General features: G+C 36.1%; 1 long non-coding RNA gene across 1 annotated transcript in view; it reads left to right on the forward strand.

Annotated features, from left to right (window-relative positions):
• Nucleotides 1-928: 928 nt before the first annotated feature.
• The window catches only part of LOC306648084, a 108,786-nt gene continuing 82,374 nt past the window's right edge, over nt 929-27,340 (forward strand). Inside the window, exon 1 of the long non-coding RNA XR_013760285.1 lies at nt 929-983. This is a non-coding gene — a long non-coding RNA (uncharacterized lncRNA). The remainder of the gene's footprint in view (nt 984-27,340) is intronic.

Raw genomic sequence — 27,340 nt, forward strand, 5'->3', positions numbered from 1 at the left:
TGTTTGATTGATTCTGTTATTTATTTCTTCCCCCCCCACCCCTCCCACCTCTCTTTTTCCTCTATACAGTCCCTCCTTCCTCCATTCTTGCCCCACTCCCACCTCCCCATTATGTGTCATTATCCGCTTATCAGTGAGATCATTTGTCTTTTGGATTTTTGAGATTGGCTTATCTCACTTAACATGATATTCTCCAATTTCATCCATTTGCCTGCAAATACCATAATTTTATTATTCTTTATAGCTGAGTAATATTCCATTGTACATATATACCACAGTTTCTTTATCCATCAATCAATTGAAGGGCATCTAGGTTGGTTCCAAAGTCTGGCTATTGTGAATTGAGCAGCTATGAACATTGATGTGGCTGTATCTCTGTAGTATGTTGATTTTAAGTCCTTTGGGTATAGGCCTAGGAGTGGGATAGCTGGGTCAAATGGTGGGTCCATTCCAAGTTTTCTAAGGAATCTCCACACTGCTTTCCAGAGTGGCTGCACTAATTTGCAACCCCACCAGCAATGTATGAGTGTACCTTTTTCCCCACATCCTCTCCAGCACCTATTGTTGCTTGTATTCTTGATAATCGCCATTCTAATTGGGGTGAGATGGAATCTTAGGGTAGTTTTGATTTGCATTTCTCTTATTACTAGAGATGTTGAACATTTTTTCATATATCTGTTGATTGCTTGTACATCTTCTTCTGTGAAGTGTCTGTTCATTTCCTTAGCCCATTTGTTGATTGGATTATTTGTATTCTTGGTGTAGAGTTTTTTGAGTTCTTTATAGATTCTGGAAATTAGCACTCTATCTGAAGTATGAGTGGCAAAGATATTCTACCACTCTGTAGGCTCTCTCTTCACATTACTGATAGTTTCCTTTGCTGAGAGAAAGCTTTTTAGTTTGAATCAATCCCAGTGGTTGATTCTAGCTTTTATTTCTTGTGCTATGGGAGTCCTGTTAAGGAAGTCTGATCCTAAGCCGACGTGTTGAAGATTTGGACCTACTTTTTCTTCTATAAGATGCAGGGTCTCTGGTCTGATTCCGAGGTCCTTGATCCATTGTGAGTTGATTTTTGTGCAGGGTGAGAGATAGGAGTTTAGTTTCATTCTGTTGAATATGGATTTCCAGTTTTCCCAGCACCATTTGTTGAAGAGGCTATCTTTTCTCCATTGCATACTTTTGGCACCTTTGTCTAGTATTAGAAAATTGTATTATTTGGGTTTGTGTCCATGTCCTCTACTCTGTACCATTGATCTACCTGTCTCTTTTGGTGCTAATACCATACTGTTTTTGTTACTATTGCTTTGTAGTATAGTTGAAGTTCTGGTATTGCAATACCCCCTGTTTCATTCTTCCTGCTAAGGATTGATTTAGCTATTCTGGGTTTCTTATTCTTCCAGATGAATTTCATGATAGCTTGCTCTATTTCTGTAAGGTACATCATTGGGATTTTACTTGGAATTGCATTGAATCTGTATAGCACTTTTGGTAGTATGCCCATTTTGACAATATTAATTCTGCCTATCCAAGAACATGGGAGATCTTTCCGTCTTCTAAGGTCTTCCTTAATTTCTTTCTTCAATGTTTTGTAGTTTTCATTGTAGAGATCTTTTACCTTTTTGGTTAGATTGATTCCCAAGTATTTTATTTTTTTTGTGGCTATTGCAAATGGGGTTGTTTTCCTCATTTCCCTTTCAGCTGTTTTGTCGCTTGTGCATAAAAATGCTTTAGATTCATGCGTGTTGATTTTATAGCCTGCTATTTTGCTGAATTCATTGACGAGGTCTAGAAGTTTTCTGGAGGAGGTTTTTGGATCCTCTAAATATAGAGTCATGTCATCTGCAAATAGTGACAGCTTAAGTTCCTCTTTTCCTATTCGTATCTCTTTAATTTCTTTAGTCTGCCTAATTGCTCTGGCTAGAGTTTCGAGGACAATGTTCAACAGAAGTGGTGAAAGAGGACATCCCTGTCTTGTTCCCATTTTTAAAGGGAATGGTTTCAGTTTTTCTCCATTAAGAATGATGTTGGCCATGGGCTTAGCAAAAATAGCCTTTACAATGTCCTGGTATGTTCCTACTATCCCTATTTTTTCTAGTGTTTTGAGCATGAAGGGGTGTTGTATTTTGTCGAGCGCTTTTTCTGAGTCAATTGAAATAACCATATGATTCTTATCTTAAGTCTATTGACATGATGGATTACGTTTATAGGTTCACGAATGTTGAACCACCCTTGCGTTCCAGGGATGAACCCCACTCGATTGTGGTGCACAATTTTCTTAATATGTTTTTGGGTACGGTTTGCCAGTATTTTGTTAAGGATCTTTGCATCTATATTCATCAAGGATATTGGTCTAAAATTTTCTTTCCTTGATGTGTCTTTTCCTGGTTTGGGTATGAGGGTGATATTAGCTTCATAGAATAAGTTCGTAGGGTACCCTCCTTTTTTATTTTCTGGAATACTTTGAGAAGTATTGGAATGAGTTCTTCTTTGAAGGTCTTGTAGAACTTGGCTGAGAATCCGTCTGGTCCTGGGCTTTTCTTGGATGGTAGATTTTTAATGGCTTCTTCTATTTCATTAGTTGATATTGATCTGTTTAAATCGTGTATGTCCTCCTGGTTCAGTTTGGGAGGAGCATATGTCTCTAGAAATTTGTCAATGTCTTCGGTAGTTTCTATTTTGTTGGAATACAGATTTTCAAAGTAGCTTCTCATTATGTTTGAGTCTTCTTTCTCCTCTTTGTTAGCGTGGCTAAAGGTTTTTCTATTGTTTACTTTCTCAAAGAACCAACTTTTTGTTTTGTCAATTTTTTGAATAGTTTCTTTTGTTTCAATTTCATTGATTTCAGCTCTGATTTTAATGATTTCCTGTCTTCTACTACTATTGGTCTTGATCTGTTCTTTTTCTAGGGCTTTGAGCTGTAATGTTAGCTTTCATTCTTTTCTGGAATGCGCTCCATGCAATGAATTTTCCTCTTAGTACCACTTTCATAGTGTCTCAGAGATTTTGATATGTTGTATCGTTGTTCTCATTGACCTCTAAGAATTTTTTATTCTCCTCCCTGATGTTTTTTGTTATCCATACTTCATTCAATAGCATATTATTTAGTCTCCAGGTGTTGGAGTAATTTCTGTTTTTTATTTTGTCATTGATTTCTACTCTCAGTCCATTATGATCTGATAGAACACAAGGCAGTGTCTCTATTTTTTTGCATTTCCTAAGGGCTACTTTGTGGCATAACATATGGTCTATTTTTGAGAAGGTTCCATGTGCTGCTGAGAAGAAAGTGTATCCGCTTGTTGATGGATGGAATATTCTATACATGTCTATTAAGTCTAGGTTATTGATTGTGTTATTGAGTTCTATGGTTTCTTTGGTTGGTTTTTGTTTGGAAGATCTATCTAGTGGTGACAGTGGTGTGTTAAAATCACCCAGAATTATTGGGTTGTGGTCTATGTGATTCCTGAAATTGAGAAGGATTTGTTTGATGTGCAGGGATGCACCATTTTGGGGGGCATAAATATTTACTATTGTTATGTCTTCCTGATTTATGGTTCCCTTAAGCAGTATGAAATGTCCTTCTTAATCCCTTCTGACTAACTTTGGCTTGAAGTCCACTTTATCTGTTATAAGGATGGAAATTCCCGCTTTTTTACTGAGTCCATGTGCGTGGTAGGTTTTTTTCCCATTCTTTCACCTTTAGTCTGTGGATGTCTTTTTCTATGAGATGAGTCTCTTGCAGGCAGCATATTGTTGGGTCTTTCTTTTTAATCCATTCTGCCAGTCTGTGTCTTTTGATTGTTGAGTTTAGGCCGTTAACATTCAAGATTATTATTGAGATATGATTTGCATTCCCAGTCATTTGGCTTATTTTTGGTTTTTAAGTTGGCTTGGTTTCTCCTTTGAGTGGTTTTTCTCTAAGGTAGTTCCTCCCTTTGCTGACCTCCATTGTTGTTTTTCATTTCCTCCTCATGGAATATTTTGTTGAGAACATTCTGTATTGCAGGCTTTCTATTTGTAAATTCTTTTAACTTTTGTTTATCATGGAAGGATTTCATTTCATCTTCAAATCTGAAGGTTAGTTTTGCTGGGTATAGGATTCTTGGTTGGCAACCATGTTCTTTCAGAGCTTGAAATATGTTGTTCCAGGCACTTCTAGCTTTTAGAGTCTGGGTTGAGAAGTCAGCTGCTATCTGCATTGGTCTCCCCCTATATGTAATCTGATGCTTTTCTCTCGTGGCCTTCAAAATCTTATCTTTATTTTGAATGTTAGACATTTTCATTATAATGTGCCTTGGTGTGGATCTGCTGTGATTCTGTGCATTTTGTGTTCTGTAAGCCTCTTGTATTTGATTTTCCATTTCATTCTTCAGGTTTGGGAAATTTTCTGATATTATTTCATTGAATAGGTTGTTCATTCCTTTGATTTGTATCTCTGTGCCTTCCTCAATCCCAATAATTCTTAAATTTGGTATTTTCATGATGTCCCATAGTTCTTGGAGATTCTACTCATGATTTCTTACCATCTTCTCTGTTTGGGCAACTTTATTTTCAAGATTAAATATTTTGTCTTCAATGTCTGAGGTTCTGTCTTCCAAGTGGTTTAGTCTTTTGGTGATGCTTTCCATTGAGTTTTTTATTTGGTTTATTGTCTCCTTCATTTCAAGGATTTCTGTTTGGTTTTTTTTGAGAATCTCTATCCCTTTGTTGAAATGATCTTTTGCTTCCTGCAGGTGCTCCATCAGCTTATTGGTATTATCATTCATTGCCTGCATTTGCTCTCTTATCTATCCTTTGCTTCACGAAACATCTTAATCATGAATAATCTGAAGTTCTTTTCTGACATTTCTTCTAACATACTGTCATTGGATTCTATTAATATAGAATCTAGATTTGTTTGGATCATTTTCTTCCCTTGTTTTTTCATGTTGTTCATGTATCTTCCCCTCTAGCAGTGCAGATCTGGGTATTGCAGATTTCCCCCTATAGGCTTATAGTGGCCCTATAGGTTTCCAAAACCCTTTCTTTAAGGGGAGATCAATATTAGTAGTGCCCAAATCAGACACTATGCAATCCTACACCAAATAGCCCCTATGGGGACAATAACAAAATTGTCATAGTAAACAAAATGAATTCAAATATTATCTTCGATAAAACAAACAGGTTTGCAATAAGGTCCAATGGAGGACAAAGAGGATGCAGAGAGATGTAGAAGGTGGCTGTTAATGGGATAAGAATAGAATATACAGAAGTTCTAGAAAATAGAAAGGGTGAGAGTGTAATCAAAAGAAATCGGATGTTAGCATGCAAAAAAGGGAGAAAGAAACTCTGAGGGAACAGGTAAACAAAAGGAAAAGAGAGCAAGAAAAGTAAAGAAATAAAAACTTAAATTTTTTAAAAAGGAGAAAAAAGAAAATCTACTGTATAACAGTCATATACTAATGAATCCTCCCAGTGTTCAGTAGCCTGATGCATGAGAGGTACCTGACAATGAGCTTCAAGCCTCCAGCAGGCGTCACAGGATGGGATTTGCCCCACCCAAAGATCAGAGCTACTGCTTCCAGAATTATCTGAGATATCCGCTCTGGCTTCGAAATGTGTTGGCAAATGGGGAGCTGCAGCTCAGGGGTGGACATAGTCAGCTGAAGGTCCTGGAGATGGGATGCAGTTGGTCCGGCAGGGGTCCTGGAGGTATGGTGTGTTTGGTGTGATTGTGGGTTCCTGGAAGCCGGTTGCAATCAGTTGGTCTGGGGTCCTGATGATAGGGCACAGTCAGTTGGTCTGGGGGTCCTGGTGGCAGGGAGCATTCAGTCGATGTGAGGGCCCCAGAGGCAGGGAGTGATCGGTTGTGCTGAGGTATCCTGGAGACGGGGCTCAGTCAGTCTGTCCAGGGGTCCTACGGGGCCTGGCTGTTATCTCAAAATGGCGGCAGCCACATGTAATGAAACCTGCAGGTACCGTAACAGTGAACTTCCAGGTGACAGTAGGCAGCTGGTGCTCCACTGGTGGTCGGCAATCAGTTTGCTGATTGTTGTTGGACGCTCAGGAGGTGAACCTCGTGCGTTGGGTGATGGATAGGTGTAAGGCAGGCGATGGACAGGTGAGTGGCAGGCAAATGGCGGATGATAGACCTCTGTAGATTCTTTATTCAGTTTTTGATTGGAGGATCTATCCAGTGGTGAGAGTGATGTGTTAAAGTCACCTAGTATTATTGTGTTGTGGTCTCTTTGATTCTTGAAATTGAGATGAGTTTGTTTGATGTACATAGATGCTCCATTGTTTGGGGCATATATACTTAAAATTGCTATGTCTTGCTAGTTTATGGTTCCCTGAAGCAGTATAAAATGTCCTTCTTTATCCCTTCTGACTAACTTAGGTTTGAAGTCCACGTGATCTGATATGAGGATGGAGACCCTGCTTTTTTACTGAGCCCATGTGCATGGTATGTTTTTCCCTATCCTTTCACCTTCAGTCTGAGGATTTTTTTTCTATGAGATGAGTCTCTTGAAGCAGCATATTGTTATGTCTTTCTTTTTAATCCAATCTGCCAGTATAGGTCTTTTGATTAATGAGTTTAAGGCCACTAACATTCAGGGATATTATTGTGATATGATTTGTGATCTTATTCCTGGTCATTTTGGCTTATTTTTGGTTTTTAGCTTGACTTGGATTCTCCTTTGATTGACTTTTCCTTTAGGGTATTTCCTCCCTTTGCTGACTTGTGTTGTTGTTTTTCACTTCCTCCTTGTGAAATATTTTGCTGAGAATTTTGCTGTCTTGCAGGCTTTCTATTTGTAAATTCCTTTAACTTGTTTATCATCTGAAGATTTTATTTCATCATCAAATCTGGAGATTAGTTTTTCTGGGTATAAGACTCTTAGTGTCCATGCATGTTCTTTTAGAGCTTGAAATATATTGGTCCAGTTCCTTCTAGCTTTTAGGGTCTGGGCTGAGAAATCTGCTGATATCTGTATTGGTTTCCCGTTATACCTAATATGATGCTTTTCTCTTACAGTCCTTAAAATCCTATCTTTATTTTTTATGTGAGGTATTTTCATTATAATGTGCCTTGTTGTGGATCTGTTGTAATTTTGTGCATTTGGTGTTCTGTAAGCCTCTTGTATTTGATTTTCCATTTCATTCTTCAGGTTTGGGAAATTTTCTGATATTATTTCTTTGAACAGGTTGTTCATTCCTTTGGTTTGTATCCCTGTGCCTTCCTCAATCAAAATAATTCCTAAATTTGTTCTTTTCATGATATTCCATAATTCTTGGAAGGTCATTCATGATTTCTTACCATCTTCTCAGTCTGGTGAACTTTAATTTCAAGATTAAATATTTTGTATTCATTGTCTGATATTCTGTCTTCCACGAAATCTATTCTGTTTGTGATGCTTTCTATTGAGTTTTTAATCTGGTTTATTTTTTATTCATTTATTTTAATTAAAAATCATAAATTTACATACGGCAATCTTGTTTGATTCATTCTGTTATTTTTTTCCCTTCCCCCGACCCCTCCCACCCCTCTTTTCCCTCTATACAGTGCTTCCTTCCTCCATTCTTACCACCTTCCATATCCCTAACACTAAACCTAACCCTAACCCTAATGATAACCCCTCCTACCCCCCCTTATATGTCCTCATCTGCTTATCAGCAGGATCATTTGTCCTTTAGTTTTTTGAGACTGGCTTATCTCACTTAGCATGATATCCTCCAATTTCATCCATTTGCCTGCAAATACCATAATTTTATCATTCTTCATGGCGGAGTAATATTCCATTGTATTTATATGCCACAGTTTCTTTATCCATTCATCAACTGAAGGGCATCTAGGTTGGTTCCACAATCTGGCTATAGTGAATTGAGCAGCTATGAACATTGATGTGGCTGTATCTCTGTAGTATGCTGATTTTAAGTCCTTTGGGTATAGGCCAAGGAGTGGGATAGCTGGGTCAAATGGTGGTTCCATTCCAAGCTTTCTGAGGAATCTCCATACTGCTTTCCAGAGTGGCTGCACTAATTTGCAACCCCACCAGCAATGTATGAATGTACCTTTTTCCCCACATCCTCTCCAACACCTATTGTTGCTTGTATTCTTGATAATTGCTATTCTAATTGCGGTGAGATGGAATCTTAGGGTAGTTTTGATTTGCATTTCTCTTATTACTAAAGATATTGAACATTTTTTCATATATCTGTTGATTGCTTGTACATCTTCTTCTGTGAAGTGTATGTTCATTTCCTTAGCCCATTTGTTGATTGGATTATTTGTATTCTTGGTTTAGAGTTTTTTGAGTTCTTTATAGATTCTGGAAATTAGCACTCTATCTGAAGTATGAGTGGCAAAGATATTCTACCACTCTGTAGGCTCTCTCTTCACATTACTGATAGTTTCCTTTGCTGGGAGAAAGCTTTTTAGTTTGAATCAATCCCAGTGGTTGATTCTAGCTTTTATTTCTTGGGCTATGGGAGTCCTGTTAAGGAAGTCTGATCCTAAGCCAACAAGTTGAAGGTTTGGACCTACTTTTTCTTCTAAAAGATTCAGGGTCTCTGGTCTGATTCCGAGGTCCTTGATCCATTGTGAGTTGATTGTTGTGCAGGGTGAGAGATAGGGGTTTAGTTTCATTCTGTTGAATATGGATTTCCAGTTTTCCCAGCACCATTTGTTGAAGAGGCTATCTTTTCTCCATTGCATATTTTTGGCACCTTTATCTAGTATGAGAAAATTGTATTTATTTGGGATTGTGTCCATGCCCTCTATTCTGTACCATTGATCTACCTGTCTATTTTGGTACTAATACCATACCGTTTTTGTTACTATTGCTTTGTAATAGAGTTGAAGATCTGGTATTGCGATACCCCGTGCTTCACTCTTTCTACTGAGGATTGCTTTAGCTATTCTGGGTTTCTTATTCTTCCAGATGAATTTCATAATTGCTTGATCTATTTCTGTAAGGTACACCATTGGGATTTTAATTGGAATTGCATTGAATCTATATAGCACTTTTGGTAGTATGGCCATTTTGACAATATTAATTCTGCCTATCCAAGAACATGGGAGATCTTTCCATCTTCTAAGGTGTTCTTTAATTTCTTTATTTAGTGTTCTGTAGTTCTCATTGTAGAGGTCTTTCACCTCTTTTGTGAGATTGATTCCCAAGTATTTTATTTTATTTTTTTGATGCTATTGTGAATGGGGTAGTTTTCCTAATTTCTCTTTCTGAAGATTCATCACTTATGTATAAAAAAGCATTGGATTTATGAGCATTGATCTTGTAACCTGCTACTTTACTGAATTCACTTATGAGTTCTAAGAGTTTTCTGGTGGAATTTTCAGGGTCCTCTAAATATATAATCATGTCGTCAGCGAACAGGGATAGTTTGAGTTCCTCTTTTCCAATTCGTATCCCTTTAATTTCTTCGGTTTGTCTAATTGCTCTGGCTAGAGTCTCAAGAATGATGTTGAATAGAAGTGCTGAAAGAGGGCATCCCTGCCTTGTTCCAGTTTTTAGGGGGAATGCTTTCAGTTTTTCACCATTTAGAATGATATTGGCCATGGGCTTATCGTAGATGTCCTTTACAATGGTAAGGAATGTTCCCACTAACCCAATTTTCTCCAGTGTTTTGAGCATGAAGGGATGCTGTATTTTATCAAATGCTTTTTCTGCATCTATTGAAATAATCATGTGATTCTTAACTTTTAGTCTGTTGATATGGTGAATGACATTTATTGATTTCCGGATGTTGAACCAACCTTGCATCCCTGGGATAAAACCCACTTGATCGTGGTGCACTATCTTTTTAATATATTTTTGTACACGATTTGCTAAAATTTTGTTGAGAATTTTTGCATCAATGTTCATTAAGGATATTGGTCTGAAATTTTCTTTCCTCGAAGTGTCTCTGTGTGGTTTAGGTATCAGGGTGATATTGGCTTCATAGAATGAGTTTGGGAGGGTTCCCTCCTCTTCTATTTTATGGAATACTTTGAGAAGTATTGGAATGAGATCTTCTTTAAAGGTTTTGTAGAACTGGCTGAGAACCCCTCTGGTCCTGGACTTTTCTTTGTTGGTAGGCTTTTGATGACCTCTTCTATTTCATTGCTTGAAATTGATTTATTTAAGTTGTATATGTCCTCCTCGTTCAGTTTAGGGAATTCATATGTCTCTAGAAAGTTGTTGATGTCTTCGAGGTTTTCTGTTTTGTTGGAGTATAAATTTTCAAAATAGCATCTGATTATGTTTTGTATTTCACTCGTGTCTGTTGTGATATTTCCTTGTTCATTCTGAATTTTAGTAATTTGAGTTTTCTCCCTCTTTCTCTTTGTTAGTGTGGCTAAGGGTTTATCAATTTTGTTTATTTTTTCAAAGAACCAACTATTTATTTTGTTAATTTTTCCGATTGTTTCTTTTGTTTCAATTTTGTTGATTTCGGCTCTGATTTTAACTATTTCCTGTCTTCTACTACTTTTGGTGTTGGTCTGCTCTTCTTTTTCTAGGGCTTTGAGCTGTAGTGTTAAGTCCTTTATTTGTTTATTTCTACTTCTTTCGTTGAATGCGCCCCATGAAATAAATCTTCCTCTAAGTACTGCTTTCATAGCGTCCCAGAGATTTTGATATGATGTGTCTTTGTTCTCGTTTACTTCTAAGAATTTTTTAATTTCCCTCCTGATGTCTTCTGTTATCCATTCATCATATAATAGTGTATTATTTAATCTCCAAGTATTGGAGAAGTTACTGTTTTTTATTATGTCATTTATCTCTAATTTCAATCCATTATGATCTGATAGAGTACAAGGTAGTATCTCTATCTTCTTGTATTTGCTAACAGTAGCTTTGTGGCATAAGATATGGTCTATTTTAGAGAAGGATCCATGTGCTGCTGAGAAGAAAGTGTATTCATCCTTTGTTGGATGGTATATTCTATATAAGTCAGTTAAGTCTAAATTGTTGATTGTGTCATTGAGGTCTATGGTTTCTTTATTCAATTTTTGTTTGGACGATCTATCCAGAAGTGAGAGAGGTGTGTTAAAATTGCCTAGTATTATTGTGTTGTGTTCTATTTGATTTCTGGAATTGAGAAGGATCTGTTTGATGTACATGGATGAGCCAATGTTCGGGGCATAGATATTTATGATTGTTATGTCTTGCTGATTTATGCTTCCCTTAAGCAGTATGTAATGTCCTTCTTTATCCCTTCTGACTAGTTTTGGCTTGAAGTCCACATTATCTGAAATGAGGGTGGATACTCCAGCTTTTTTGCTGTGTCCGTGTGCATGGTATATTTTTTCCCATCCTTTCACCTTTAGTCTATTGGTATCGCTTTCTGTGAGATGAGTGTCTTGCAGGCAGCAAATTGTTGATTTTTCTTTTTAATCCATTCTGTCAGTCTATGTCTTTTGATTGATGAGTTAAGGCCATTAACATTCAGGGTTATTATTGTGATATGATTTGTATTCCCAGTCATTTGACTCATTTTTGGTTTTTGACATGATTTGTTTTCCCCTGTATTTGGCTATTCCTTTAGGCTAGTTCCTCCTGTTGCTGATTTGCATCGCTGTTTTTCATCTCTTCCTCATGGAATATTTTGCTGAGAATGTTCTGTAATGCCGGCTTTCTTTTTGTAAATTCCTTTAGCTTTTGTTTACCATGGAAGGAGCTTATTTCATCACCAAATCTGAAAGTATGTTTTGCTGGGTATAAGATTCCTGGTTGGCATCTATTTTCTTTCAGGGCTTGGTAAATGTTGTTCCAGGCCCTTCTCGCTTTTAGGGTCTGGATTGAAATATCTGCTGATATTCTTATTGGTTTCCCCCTGAATGTAATTTGATTCTTTTCTCTTTCGGCCTTTAAAATTCTGTCTTTATTTTGTATGTTAGGTATTTTCATAATAATGTGCCTTGGTGTGGGTCTGTTGTAATTTTGTATATTTGGAGTCCTATAAGCCTCTTGTACTTGGTTTTCCATTTCATTCTTCAGATTTGGGAAATTTTCTGATATTATTTCATTGAATAGATTGTTCATTCCTTTGGTTTGTTTCTCTAAGCCTTCCTCAATCCCAATAATTCTTAAATTTGGCCTTTTCATGATATCCCATAATTCTTGTAGATTCTGTTCATGATTTCTTACCATCTTTTCTGTTTGGTCAACTTTGTTTTCAAGATTAAATATTTTGTCTTCAATATCTGAGGTTCTGTCTTCCAGGTGTTCTATCCGATTGGTTATGCTTTCTATGGAGTTTTTAACTTGGTTTATTGTTTCCTTCATTTCAAGGATTTCTGTTTGGTTTTTTTCCAATATCTTTAACTCTTTATTGAAATGATCTCTTGCGTCCCATATTTGCTCCTTTAACTATTGATTGGTGCGATCATTTAATGCCTGCATTTGCTCTTTCATCTCCTACTTCAATGCCTGCATTTGCTCTTTTATCTCCTCTTTTGCTTCCCTGATTGTTTTAATTATGCACATTCTGAACTCTCTTTCTGACATTTCTTCTGCTGTGGTGTCATTGGTTTTTATTAATATAGTATCTAGGTTTGTTTGGGACATTTTCTTCCCTTGTTTTCTCATATTGGTCATATGTCAGTGGGACTTTGTGATATTGCAGAATTCTTCTAGTGGCTTATAGTGTCCTTGTAGATTCAGTGAATCACCTTCCTGCCTTCAGTAGCCTGAATTCTTGGAGTAACTTGGTAATGCAGTGCTTCCAAGGAAAGTTGCCCCTAGCCCGCTACTGGTTCCAGGACTTGGAGCTGACTCTGTGTGGAAAGGCTCTCACTAGGGGGCCTGCTCCGAGAAGCTAGCCTGGAAAGTCGCTTCCCGCCAGAGGGGCCCAGGCTGTGGGCTGCTTGGGGAAGTCCCTTGCTGCCCTGTCCTGGTCCCTGAAGCAACCTGCAGGCAGGAACTCACCGCCCTGGTTCAGGGACTTGAAGCTTGGTTCTGTGCAGAAAGGCTCTCACTGGGGGGCCTGCTCTGAGATGCTGGAGAATCTGGCCCTGTGGGAGGAGCCCATCGCCGGGGTGTGCAGTGCCGCCTGGGGAGGACTCTAGCTGCTCTGCCTTACTCTAATAAGCCACCTGAATCCGGGCCTGCTGCCCGGGCAGCGCTTCACCACTTCCCCGGGTCGGGGAGACTCACCCCAAGGCTCTATTTCAGTCTGAGTCTCTCAATGCCTCCCCTTATTGAATCCTGGGTTATGGAGCGACTGGAGATGCAGTCACCCTCTAGTCTGCCATCTTGGATTGCCCCGTGGAAAAAGCCTGCGGCAGGGGGGGCCAGGGGGCAGGTCCACCTGGAGAGGTCTCTGGCTGCCTTGCCCTGGTCCCAGTGGCTGCTTGCGGGCCGGAGGTCACCGCTGGCTTGGGGACTAGTGGCTGGCTCTGTGTGGAAAGGCTCTCACTGGGCGGTCTGCTCCAAGAAGCTCACCTGGAAAGGCGCTTCCCACTGGAGGGGTCCGGGCTGTGGGCTGCTTGGGGAAGTCCCTGAAGCAACCTGCGGGCCTTAATCTGGTTTATTATTTCTTTCATTTCAAGAATTTCTGTTTTTTTTTTTTTTTTCAGAATCTCTCATTATTGAAATGCTCTTTTGCTTCCTGCATTTGCTCTTTTAACTGTTTATTGGAGCCATCATACATTGCCTGCATTTGCTGTCTTATCTCATCTTTTGCTTCATGGATCTTTTTAATTATGTAGATTCTAAACTCCTTTTCTGTCATTTCTATTGCCATGCTGTCATTGGATTCTATCAAAATAACATCCTGGTTTGTTAGGGACACTTTCTTCCCCTGTTTTTTTTTCATATTGTTACTATATATGCCACTCTAGCAGTGAAGATCTAAGGTATTGCATCTTCCCCACTGTAGTCTTATTGTAACCCTGTAGGTTTCCGATACCTCTCCTTTAGTGGGAGATCAATATTAGAAGCATCCAATACAAATAGTATGCAACCCCTAAACCAGATAGCCCCTCTATAGACATTAACAGTATTATAATAAACAGATAGGATTAGTTCAATTATTATCTACAGTGTAGCCAATAGGCTTGCAGTGAGTTCTACAAATTCTAGTGATAGAGGAAGAAGATGGGGAGCTGTGTAGGGTATAACCATTAATGGGATAAGAAGTGAGTAGATAGAGGTACCAGGTCAAGGGAAGTGTGAGAGTGGGATCAAAAGAAGTTGGTCTTTAGCATGAGAAAAGGGATAAAGAGACTCTGAGGAAATAGGTAAATAAAAGGAAAATAGAGTAAAAAAAAGAAATAAAAAATTAAAAATTAAAACCAAAATTTATGGTTCATATTCATCCACCACTCAAACCTCCCAGTCCTCAGTATCTCGATGAGCGTGCAGTTCTGTCAAAGGGCCTCTAGTCTCCTGCAGGTGTCTCAGGATGAGAGCTGCCCCACCCAAAGATGGTGTCCACATACTCAAGGATAATTCAAAATTCTGCATCAGCCTCCAAACACCCTGGGAGCTTGGACATTGAGTCTGGAAGTGGCAGAGAATGGGAAGTCCTATAAAGAATCTTGATTAACAAAAAAGGGAGTGTAACTCCTCACTTCTATTTTTAATATATCTTTACTTTATTTTTTAAAATTTTAAAATTCTATTTATTCTAATTAGTTGTACATGACAGTAGAATGCATTTATATATTTTGATGGATCATACATAAATAGAGTGTAATCTCTCCTTTTTCTGATTATTCATATTGCAGGACCACATCAGTCATGTAGTCATATATATACATGAGGTAATAATGTCTGTTTCACTCTACTATCCTTTCTTCTCCCATACTCCTTCCCCTTCCTTCATGCCCCTCTACCTAATATAAAGTAACTCTATTCTTCCCTTTATCCCCCCCCCCCCCCCCCCGTTCCTTACTGGCTTCCACATATCAGAGAAAACCTTTAGCCTTTGGATTTTTGGGTTTGGCTTAGTAAGTATTGGTCATGCATAGTGACTGCCTTTCAGAGTGTGATTCAGAAGGGGTAGAAATGGGTAACAGCTTTAGGGAAACTTTAGAGACACTACCTCAGTCACATGGTCAAGGTCAACATCAACAGCAATACATGTTGATGGCACATACTGTGGGTGCAATGTGGTGAAAATGATATTTTACCTCTGCAGTCTTTATCCCCCAAACTAATGGCCCAAGCCAAAAAATTGTAAAAGAAGTAAAAGAAAAGAAAAATCTTACAAATTCCAGTTTGGAGATATATTCTACAAAACACCTGACCAATTTTCCTCAAAACTCCCATGGTCATTAAAAAAAGAGGAAAATGAAAAACTGTTAAGTCAAAAGGAGTCATAGGAGATATGTATAGCAGTGTACTGTGGTCTCCTGGATGGGATCCAATAACAGGAAAAAGTCATCAGGTTAAAACTAGGGAAAATGCGAATGAAGCATGGACCTTAATGGTAATAATCCATTGATATTGGTAATAAACTGTAACAATAAACCAAACTTATTAAGAAGTTTCTGAGAAAGGAAAGTAGTAAAAGGCATTATGGGAAATCTCTACACTGGATTATCAATTTTTTTCTCTAAACCTAAAACTTCTAAAAAATAAAATGTATTAAAAAAGAACAGCTCTTAATTCTCAACTCTGAGTTCTATTTAAGTACACATAAGGCACTAGAAAATATCCTTTACATTATATGCTGTAAAATTCTAACCACATGCCTAAAACAAATCTTAGCCACATTGTCAAAAGTTAATAAGAAAGTTTAAAAGGAATTAGTTATTCACTAGAGGGAAACGGTCAAACAGCCCAAAGCAAAAAGATGAAATCAGCACATTTTTGCTAGAAATGTGTCTTCCTATCCCCACAAAGAAAGAGAGGAGAACCATTTATTCATCACAGACTGCTCTGTTTCTCCCATCAGGGTAAATTCAACTGGTGTGCCTGACCCATGTTTGTGAACAATAATTTACACATACCACCTCTGAACTGGATTTGAAGTATACTAAGTGGGAATACTTACTACACCTTTTTTGGAGGTATAAATGCATTGCGGACTACTGCACATAATTCAGGAGTGTGGAAAATATTGTTTTAAAGATTATTATAAAGGAAACATGTGCTTTTTTAATCTTGTCTGAAAATCTCTGATTTTAGCTTATTTAGTTCATTTATAGTGAATATAATTAATAATACAGTTGGTTTCAGTCTTTTGTGATTTGTTTGCTTTTTGCCCCTCAAGTTTTTTCTGCATTTTTTGTTATTCCATTCAAAATATTTATATTTTGCATTTTATTTTATTTCAATTTTTGACTTTTTATCTAATTTAGTTGCTCTAAGAATATGTATCATGTAGAATATGTATCATGAACTTATTGTAGGTATTTTAGAATGAATGTTACATCAGTTACTGTAAAATATGAATATACAACCTATTCCATTAGTCCTTGTTCATTATTTTACAATCATCTTGTATTTTTCTTCTATGCTATTTTATAAACTCCACAATAAAATTTTGTTTTTTCCTTTAAAGAGTAACTTTTCTTTTCAGAAATTAAGAGAAGCAATAAAAAGGCTTTAAACATATTTACCTATATGTTTATCACTTTTAATGTTATTCATATTTTTATGGATGCAGAGTTCCATATTCTTTCAATTCCCTTCACTCTTAAGAACTTTCTTTAGTTTCTTGTAGCACAGATCTCTAGAGACAACTTCTCTCAGCTTTTATTTATCTTCAAATGTCTTTATTCCTCCTGCATATTTGAAGAATATTTTTACTGTATATAGAAATATGATTTGCTTGCAACAATTTAAAAATATCACTTTACCATCTTTTGGGCTTCATCATTTCTGATGAGAAATAACCTATTAGGCATCATTATTCTCAGACATGTTTTTCTTCTTTGGCTGCTTTTATGATTTTCTCTTCATCTGTGTTTTTATCAGTTAACAATGATGTATCATCTAGATATGATTTTCTTTTAATTTCTTCAACTTTTGGTTCACTAAGTATCTTGTATTTATAAATTGATATCCTTCACCATTCTGAAGAAATTTTTTGATAATTGTTTCTTAAAATATTTTAAATGCTCCATTATTGCTTTTGATTTTTTTTTTTTGTCCTTTTTGAACTTATGCATAGACTAGTTAGTATTTTCCTACAGGTTACTGATACTCTTTATTTTGTTCATCATTTTATCTCACTACAAATTTTAGTCTGGGTGATTTCTTTTAATCTGTCTTAAAAATTAGTGATTATTTCTGTGATGCCCACTCAGCTATTCAGCCTGTCTAGTGATTTTTTTTTCAGTTTAGATATTGTACTAGCAATTTCTATTTGATAATTCTCCATATTTACTATTTCTCTGCTTTTATTTTTGAACTGTTTACTCATGTGTCCATCTTTTAAGACCTTGGACAAATTTATAATAGTAGGTTTAAAGTCCTAGTTTATGAATTTCAATGTCTGAATAATTGGGGGTCTATTTTTATTGGCTGGGACCCTCTGTATCCCCTCCACACACACACACACTTGGGATTAGGGACATTTCCTGCTTTTTCATCTGTCTAGTAGCTTTCAATTGTGTGCTGGTCAATGTAAATGATACATTGGAAAGAGTTTATGTTATGTCATGTTCCTTTAAATTGTGCTTAATTTTGTCTTGGCAGACAGACAAACTTCTGTTTGGGACTTTTAATCTTGTAAGAATTAGTTTTATGCTTTTTAGAGTTGGTCTATATTTTTTTCTTGGTACTCATCATGAACTTCACTCTAGGTTGTAGTTTGGTTCTAAGGCTTAGTCTTATAATGTCTCACTGGAATTCCTGTGTGATCACTTTGAATGGGTTGAACCTTAATTTTTTTTTTTTTTTTGGCCCTACATAATTTTCATATCTCTATTTAATCTTAGTTTCATATAGTCACTCTGTTAGGTGTTTTGCATTTTTCCATCTTTAATCTTGCTGAAATCCCACCATAATAGTCAATGACTTATGGTAAACCCTCAGACTTCTGAGACCTGCTTTTGTACAACTTCTCCTTCTCTAATAGCCTGTCCTGAAAATTCCAGTCACTTCCGTAGCCCTTACATATATTCTCGGTCTACCCAGCTCAGCAAGATTGTTCTCTATACGCAGGCTCCAATTTCTTGCACTGTGGTTTGGAAAGTACTCCCAGGTAGAAAGCTAGACCACCACACAGATGGGTGGGAAAATCTCAAAAGTACTTTTTAAAGGAGACTGTGTTTTAATGGCAAAAGACCCAGTGAAATGCATTAAAGTGCCCCTGTGTAATGATCTCTTCATTGTGAAACAGGTTAAGTTTTAGATTTGATAAATCATTTTTGTTCTCTTGGTGTTGGCATAGCATTATAAATCATAGGTAGATGAAATTCAATGCAGGTGATAAAGCCCTATGCCTACAGTAAAGTAAACTTAGTAGAGAAAATTTTTAAAAACTAAAAGTGGCTCCAGAAAACAGAGACCTACCCAAAGAAATATAGAAAAGAAGTTAGAGATAGTAGAAAGATAATGATCTTTACAATTAATTTCCTATCAAACTACCGAACTCAGCTCCTGATCAGCTGTGATCTTCTTAGAACATAAGTGAAAAATTAATTAAAAGCTAACAAATAATAATACTTAATTTAAAATGTGTTTATTATCTTAGAGTGATAAGAAACACTATGGGAATATCTGTAGGTTTTATACAATGCTAGAAAAATAATTAGTTTTATAGAATAAGTTTGAGATGGGAATAATGGGAGAAAAAATTATTTGTAATTGTTCCTTATAAGTTCTATTTGTTCAATGTGAAAGTTACATAAGAAATAAACAGATGGTTGTTATAATTTTATAGGATGTAATAACAGTAGTAGTGATAGTATAATTAGTAGTATTCCATGAACCTGTATGATATCACTAAAGACAAGAATTATAGAATAAACACATTTTAAATAAAATTAGTGTTTTTAAAATAAAGTGATTGTTTTCTTGATTTCTTACCTGTTCTCACTGATTCTAGTATTTTATAAATACTATGCATTTCCCCTTGATGCTAGCATGAGTGATGGAAGTTGCTGTAGATTGGGCTGCTTGTTTCACATTTTGAAGTACTGTGTGTGCAGTTTCCAAATCCCTGCCCCATTCCACAGTTGGTTACTTACAACTCTAGGGACATTGGTAGTTTCTCCTCCTGAGATTCCTTCCCCTTAAACCCACAATAGACCACAGTGCTCTTTCTAATGGAAACCAGTGCCACTCACAACTGAACAATGCTCATGCTAAGATGGAACCCTTATCCAGGTAAAAGTCCACTGATTTCTATGTTTTTAAATAGTTGTATACATTCATGGATTTGGTAAATTATATTAAGTAGAGTCACACTCTTCATGTTTTAACAATATTTTATTTTATATTTGTCAGGAAAATGGCACCAAAAATGGCATTTTCAAATGAAATTAAGATATCAAAGGAGATAAAGGAGAACTCTCAAGTAAGCCATTGTCACAAATGGTTGAAAGCACAGAAAAATGCTTTTTATTTTTTAAATGATGGAAAACATTACAACTACAGGGTGTACACTCATTAGAATTTAAAAATACAGGAAACTTTAGACACTAATGCCTTCTTTATTTTTCCTTCCTCCTAGTTATTCTTTTCAATAGTTGGGTCCCTGCAAAGTACATCAAATAGAAAAAAAAAAAAAAACAAAAAAAAAAACAACCTAGTAAGAACATGTAAGTATTCATTAGATATCTGGAGGAGTAAATACAAAAGAATATTTTCAATGAATACAAATTAGGAAATGTCACTTTTGTTTTCTTTGCTTCACTGTAAGGAACCCACACCACTGAAGAAATTTTAAATGCTATTTATCTTCATGTATCAGCCCCCAACTAAAAATTAAAAAAAAATATATATAATCTGACTGGCAGGTATTATCAGTAATAATAGGTTTACTTTGATTTTAACTTCACATAAAAAGATACATCCTTTACTTGATGCCTTCTGGTACTTAGTGCTCCATTTAAAAACAGGAACTGTGCAAGTAATTTCAGCAGATACAGAGATATTCTGTGCTTTTATTATACTTGGTATAGTTTCTGCATTCATAACCAAAACTTTTGTAAGTATTTCCATGCATGATATTATCTAAAGGGCTCAGTCCTCTGTTACGTTACTCATATTTTGCTGCATTTTCTAATTATTTCAAAAGAAATCAACCACCACTTGTGTCTTTGCCTAGGAAGTTTAAGATCACAACTCTTGGCATCAAATCCCTGATCTCCTTCTTGGTCTTGGGCTTTTCATGTTCTATCTTTGAATCTCAGTTGCATATCTACAAAATGGTAGATAATGATTATTTTCTCTGAGGATAGTGCAAAGATTCAACAGATAATGGACACATATGAAACATTTGTTATCTTGTAAGCAATGATGAGATTATAAGAAATAATAGCTACTTTCTCACAAACACCTAAAAAGGTCATTGAGACTCTTCACTATTCTGCATGCACTATATTTATAATAGAATTGAGAAATAGGTAGTTTTTATTTACATGGAAATATATCTTTTAAAGATCCCAACTCTGATAAATCTTAAATGTAATTTTGTCACATAATATAAATCAATAAATCAATGCAGTCATCAATATGTAAGAAGCTATCCTTTTGAGTTTGTGGCAGAAGCAAGATGTGGCTTTCCAATTTGTGATTTGACTATTTAATGTTTTGATTTTTCAAAATTAAACATTTACATAGACAAAAGTGTCATCAATATAGTATTCACTAACACTATTTTGAATAAAAACCTCAGGATATTCAAATCTTTATGAGTCCAAAGCAGCCAAATTATAACTTCCAAGTGGAGTTTACTGCCTGTGATTTGCATGGTTATAAAACCAGAAAGCAAAAATGATGATTGGCTAACCAAAGTAAACCAAAAAAATTATGATTGTCTCTTTAAGAATGTTGACTGGATATTACATTTGAACTTATTTTCTATATCATAAATGGAGATTCTACCAATAATAATTGATCTTCTGGGTTCATTTTAGACAGTTCTTTAAAAAAATTCCATCCTATTTTCTGTTTTTTTTTTTAATTCATTGTACACAAATGGAGTACAATTTTTCATTTCTCTGGTTGTACATGATGTAGAGTCACATCATTTGTGTAATCATACGTGTACATAGGGTAATGATGTTTGTCTCATTCTACCATCTTTCCTTGCTTCTGCCCCCTTCCCTTCCCTCATTTATCTCTATACGATGCAAAGTTCCTCTATTCTTCCCCTCACCCCTCACCCCTTATGTATCAGCATCCACTTATCACAGAAAACATTTGACCTTTGGTTTTTTTGGTATTGAGTTATCGCACTTAGCATGATATTCTTCAACATCATCCATTTACCTGCAAATTCCATACTTCTATTCTTCTTTATAGATGAATAATATTCCATAGTGTATATACATCACAGTTTCTTTATCCATTTATCTATTGAAGGGCATCTAGGTTGGTTCCACAATCTAGCTATTATGACTGCTATAAACATTGATGTGGCTGCATCACAGTAGTATGCTGATTTTAAGTACTTTGGGTGTAGGTCAAGAAGTGAGATAACTGTGTCAAATGGTGGTTCCATTCCAAGTTTTCTAAGGAATCTCCATACTGCTTTCCAGAGTGGCTGCACCAATTTGTAATCCCACAGCAATATATGAGTGTACCTTTTACCCACATTCTCACCAACACTTATTATTGCTTGTATTCTTGATAATCGCCATTCTAATTGGAGTGAGATGAAATCTTAGGGTAGTTTTGATTTTCATTTCAATAATAATTAGAGATGTTGAACTTTTTTCATACATTTGTTGATAGCCTATACATCTTCTTCTGTAAAGTGCCTGCCAAGTTCCTTAGCCGTTTATTGATTGGGTTATTTGTATTTTTGGTGTTATAAATTCTGAAGATTAGTGATCTAACTGAAATAAGTGTGATAAAGATTTTCTCCCACTTTGTAGGCTCTCTCTTCACATTATTGATTGTTTCCTTTGCTGAGAAGATTTTTAGTTTGAATCTATCCTATTTATTGATTCTCGATTTTATTTCTTGTGCTTTGGGAGTCTTGTTAAGGAAGTCTGGTCCTAATCTGACATGTTGAAGATTTGGACCCACTTTTTCTTCTATTTGGTGCAGGGTTTCTGGTCTAATTCCTAGATCCTTGATCCATTTTGAGTTAAGTTTTGTGCAGGGTGAGAAATAGGGGTTTAATTTCATTTTGCTGCATGTGGATTTTCAGATTCCCAGCACTATTTGTTGAAGAGGCTATCTTTTTTTCCACTGCTTGTTTTTTGCACCTTTGTCTACTATAAGATAACTGTATTTATGTGGGTTTATCTCTGTGTCTTCTATTCTGTACCATTGGTCTCTATGTTTATTTTGGTGCCAATACTATGCCATTTTTGTTACTATTGCTCTGTAGTATAGTTTAAGGTCTGGTATTGTGATACCACCTGCTTTACTCTTCCTACTAATTATTGCTTTGGCTATTCTGGGTCTCTCATTTTTTCCAAATGAATTTCATGATTACTTTTTCTATTTCTATGAGGTACAGCATTGGGGTTTTAATTGGAATTGCAGCATCTGTATAGCACTTTTGGTAGTATGGCCATTTTGACAATATTCATTCTGCCTATCCAAGAACATGGATGGGAGATCTTTCCATCTTCTAAGGTTTTCTTTAATTTCTTTCTTTAGTGTTCTGTAGTTTTCATTGTAGACATCTTTCACCTCTTTTGTTAGATTGATTCCCAAATATTTCTTTTTTTAAGTTATTGTGAATGGGGTAGTTTTCATAATTTCTCTTTCATAGGATTCATCAACTCATGAATAGAAATGCATTAGATGTATGAGTGTTGATTTTATACCCTGCTAATTTGTTGAATTCATTTATGAGTTCTAGAAGTTTTCTGGTGGAGTTTTTGGCTCTTCTAAGTATAGAATCATGTCGTTGGCAAATTGTGATAGCTCGAGTTCTTCTTTTCCTATTCATATCCCTGTAATTTCTTTGGTCTGTCTAATTGCTCTGGCTAGTGCTTCAAGGACAATGTTAAATAGAAGTGGTGAAAGAGGGCATCCCTGTCTTGTTCCAGTTTTTAGAGGGAATGATTTCAGGTTTTGTCCATTTAGAACAATGTAGGGCATGTGCTTTAGTATAGATAGCCTTTACAATGTTGAGCTATGTTCCAATATCCCTATTTTTCTAGTACTTTGAGTATGAAGGAGTGTTGTATATAATCAAAGCTTTTTCTGCATCTATTGAAATGATCATATGATTATTAACTTTATGTCTATTGATGTGATCAATTACATTTATTGATTTCAAATGTTGAACCAACCTTGCATCCCTGGGAGGAAACCCACTTGATCATGGTGCACTATCTTTTTAATATGTTTTTGTATGCAATTTGCCAGAATTTTGTCAAGAATATTTGCATTTATGTTCACCAGGGATATTGGTCTAAAGATTTCTTTCCTTGATGTGTTTTTGTCTGGTTTTGGTATTAGGGTGATACTGGGTTCATAGAATGAGTTTGGAAGGGTTCCCTCTTTTTCTATTTCCTGAAATACTTTGAGGAGTATTGATATTAGTTATTCTTAAAAAGGCTTGTAGAATTTGACTGAGAATCCATCTCATCCTGGACTTTTCTTGATTGGTAGGCTTTTGATAGCTTCTTCTATTTCATTGCTTAAAATTGATCTATTTAAATTGTGTATGTCTTCCTGATTCAGTTTGATAGGATCATATGTCTCTAGAAATTTGTCAATGTCTTTGAGTTTTTTTTTTTTGAGTATACATTTTCAAAATAACTTCTGATTATGTTTGTATTTCCATAGTGTCTGTCATGATATTTTGTTTTTTCATCATGAATTTTAGTAATTTGAGTTTTCTCTCTCCTTCTCTTCATTAGTGTTGCTAAGGTTTTATCAATTTTGTTTATTTTTTCAAAGAACCAACTTTTATTTTTTGTCAATTTTTTTGAATTATTTCTTTTATTTCAATTTCATTGATTTCAGCTCTGATTTTAATTACTTCCTGTCTTCTACTGCTTTCGGTGTTGATCTGTTCTTCTTTTTTCTAGGGCTTTGAGATGTAATGTTAGGTCATTTATTTTTTGACTTTTTTTCTTTTATCGAATGATCTCAATGCAATGAAGTTTCCTCTTAGCACTGCTTTCAGAGTGTCCTGGAGATTTTGTTATGTTGTATCAGTGCTCTCATTTACCTCTAAGAATTTTTTAATCTCCTTGCTGACGTCTTTTATATTTAATATTTAAACATTTCTATTTAGCAAACAACATTCTTCAAAAACTTTTAAAAACATCATTTCCCTAAGTGCTATTGTAGGTATCCAGATAAACATGCAAAGAAGCATGCAAATAAATAGAAGAGACAGGCATTCCCCATGGTGCATAGACACCCATGAATGGGCCTGAAGGCTTGTGCACTTCCTGTCTCCATAACTGGTTTTCACCATACCCAACAGTCAAGTCCCTGGATTACTGAGGTAATCTTTATACAAAACACCTTTTTACTTTGGTCTTTATTTTTATCTACTACTCCCTTCTCAGTGAACAATCAATGTCATTCTTCTGTTGAAAGATTTGAGTAGTAGAATTCATGTCCTTATCAAACAAAGTATTTGGATGTGCTTTCTCTCAGGTACAACGTTTCTACTTTTCCTGCTGTCTTTGCTTTCTATTCTGGCATGTAGGATGCATATTTTATCAAATCAATTCATTTTTCTCCAGGAAGAGCTCATATTTAAAACTAAGTTTAAACAAAGCATAATGACCCAGCTCTAAAATACTATATTTCTTTGCCAGTAGACACTTCTTTCCCAATGATCAAATCCAAAACAGCCTGTGATAAGATCCTGAAATTTAGCAAAAGGGACTCAGAAGAACTTAAGCTTTAAAAAAAGAATAGTAGTGTTTCATCATATATATTACATTTCGAAAAATGCATATATGCTTGATGGTGAAGATTAGATTCTCTCCCTTCAAAGACCAAGATATTTTGTAGCCACATTCTTTCTCTATGCAGACAGCGCTCTGCTTGTCTGATTAAGGACAATGCTACACACAAATTCTACAGCTTTATTCCTTAGTTTTAAGATTAAGTGATGATAAATTTAAGTTGGGAACTTCATTTTCCCCCCAGAGTACTTCCATTTAGTTCAATTCTTTAAAATTTGCTTCAATGGACTTCTTTTGTGCTGAGACATAATTTTTTAAAAATGTTATTACCATGGCAAACCTCACTGACTTATTCAAAGCAGAACACTCATTTCACATTGGTTCTAAGATGATTATATTTATATTTATATATTTCCTGTGTATGACTAAGAAAAAACAATGACCTAGTCTATACCTTAGGACACAGGGCAAAACACTGTGAGAGGGAGAGCTTTGTATCTTAAATATTTCTCTCTGTGTGTACACGTGTGTGTGTGTGTGTCTGTGTAAATATAATATATATATACATGTATAAACACAGATATATATATATTTACACACACATATTTTTAAATGAGATTTTTAACATACCTTGAATCAGATATTAGATGCATGTCAGTGAAGTGTACTATTGTTATATTTTTTTGAAATAACAAAGCAATTCAGCATAATTGGAATTTCATTTGTTTGGTGTTCCCCCTCCAAATTGTTTGCTTAAGAGCAGTGATAGGTAGTAGCAGAATTTAAGGATCCTGGATTCTGACTGAACATGGCCAGTAATATCAAAGAAACTCTATAAAGTCAAGGATTGTTTGTTATGGTGCCTTTAGCATTTAGCAAACAACTCTGTCTAGCAGAGCAATTATGAATGCTTTCGAACCTTGCTGATTAAGAGTTCTCTGTGCCTGATGATAGTTCCAGAATCCCCACAGGTGACAATAGGTGCATAATCATAGCTCTGGTCCTCTTCAGAGACCCCATGGTGAAAACTAAAACGTGTAGGACTGGCTTGCCCCACAGTGCAGGCTGAACCCTAAGAATATCAGGGTCAGCAAACCAGCTGACTCAGGGCAGGCTGACATGATGATATGAAGAAAGATTGTGTCTCCCAAATCTTCATATTCAGTTCCCAATAAACCTAATTTTTATTTGGGATTCAGAAGGTACTGTATTCAACCATGCCCGGGAATTTTAAAATTAAATACTGGCAAAATGAAACCGTATATATTCATGTCCTTTATGCTGGAATTTTAAATGTCTTTAGAATCTCCACACTCCATGGACTTCTCAGGAAAAATGAGCAGCAGTGGTCACACTTAGACACAGCCATGGAAAGTCACTGGGGAGCATGTGCCGTGTAAAGCATTTGGAGTTGGCTTGATAGTGGTTCCATTATTAGTCTTCTGTTATTCATCAGTCTCTTTTTGCACCCGTGAAATGGCACTAGACTGTGTGTCTCCTGAAACTATTGTGAGGATCCATGGAGATAACTTCACCATCATTTGCAAGTGCAGAAGGAGTAAGGATCATGTCAATTATGCCTCTGATTATTATAGGGAATGTAGTGTATTTGAAAATAACATACACAGAGGAGGAAGTTCTTACTTAAAAACAATTTTTTTCCAATGTATATATATACCACAGTTTCTTTATCCACTCATCAATTGAAGGGCATCTAGGTTGGTTCCACAGTCTGGCTATTGTGAATTGAGCAGCTATGAACATTGATGTGGCTGTATCTCTCTAGTATGCTGATTTTAAGTCCTTTGGGTATAGGCCAAGGAGTGGGATAGCTGGGTCAAATGGAGGGTCCATTCCAAGTTTTCTAAGGAATCTCCACACTGCTTTCCAGAGTGGCTGCACTAATTTGCAGCCCCACCAGCAATGTATGAGTGTACCTTTCTCCCCGCATCCTCGCCAACACCTGTTGTTGCTTGTATTCTTGATAATCGCCATTCTAATTGGGGTGAGATGGAATCTTAGGGTGGTTTTGATTTGCATTTCTCTTATTACTAGAAAGAATGATAAAATTATGGCATTTTCAGGCAAATGGATGAAATTGGAGAATATCATGCTAAGTGAGATAAGCCAATCTCAAAAAGCCAAAGGACGAATGATATCGCTAATAAGTGGATGATGACACATAATGGGGAGGAGGGAAGGGTTAGTGTTAGGGTTACAGTTAGGGTTAGGGAGGGGGGCAAGTATGGAGGAAGGAAGTACTGTATAGAGGGTAAAGAGGGGTGGGAGGGGTGGGGGGAAGGGAAAAAATAACAGAATGAATCAAACAACATTACTCTATGTAAATTTATGATTACACAAATGGTATGCCTTTACGCCATGTACAAACAGAGAAACAACATG

This window comes from Sciurus vulgaris (assembly GCF_902686455.1).
Source record: "Sciurus vulgaris genome assembly, chromosome: 1".
Lineage (NCBI taxonomy): Eukaryota > Metazoa > Chordata > Mammalia > Rodentia > Sciuridae > Sciurus > Sciurus vulgaris.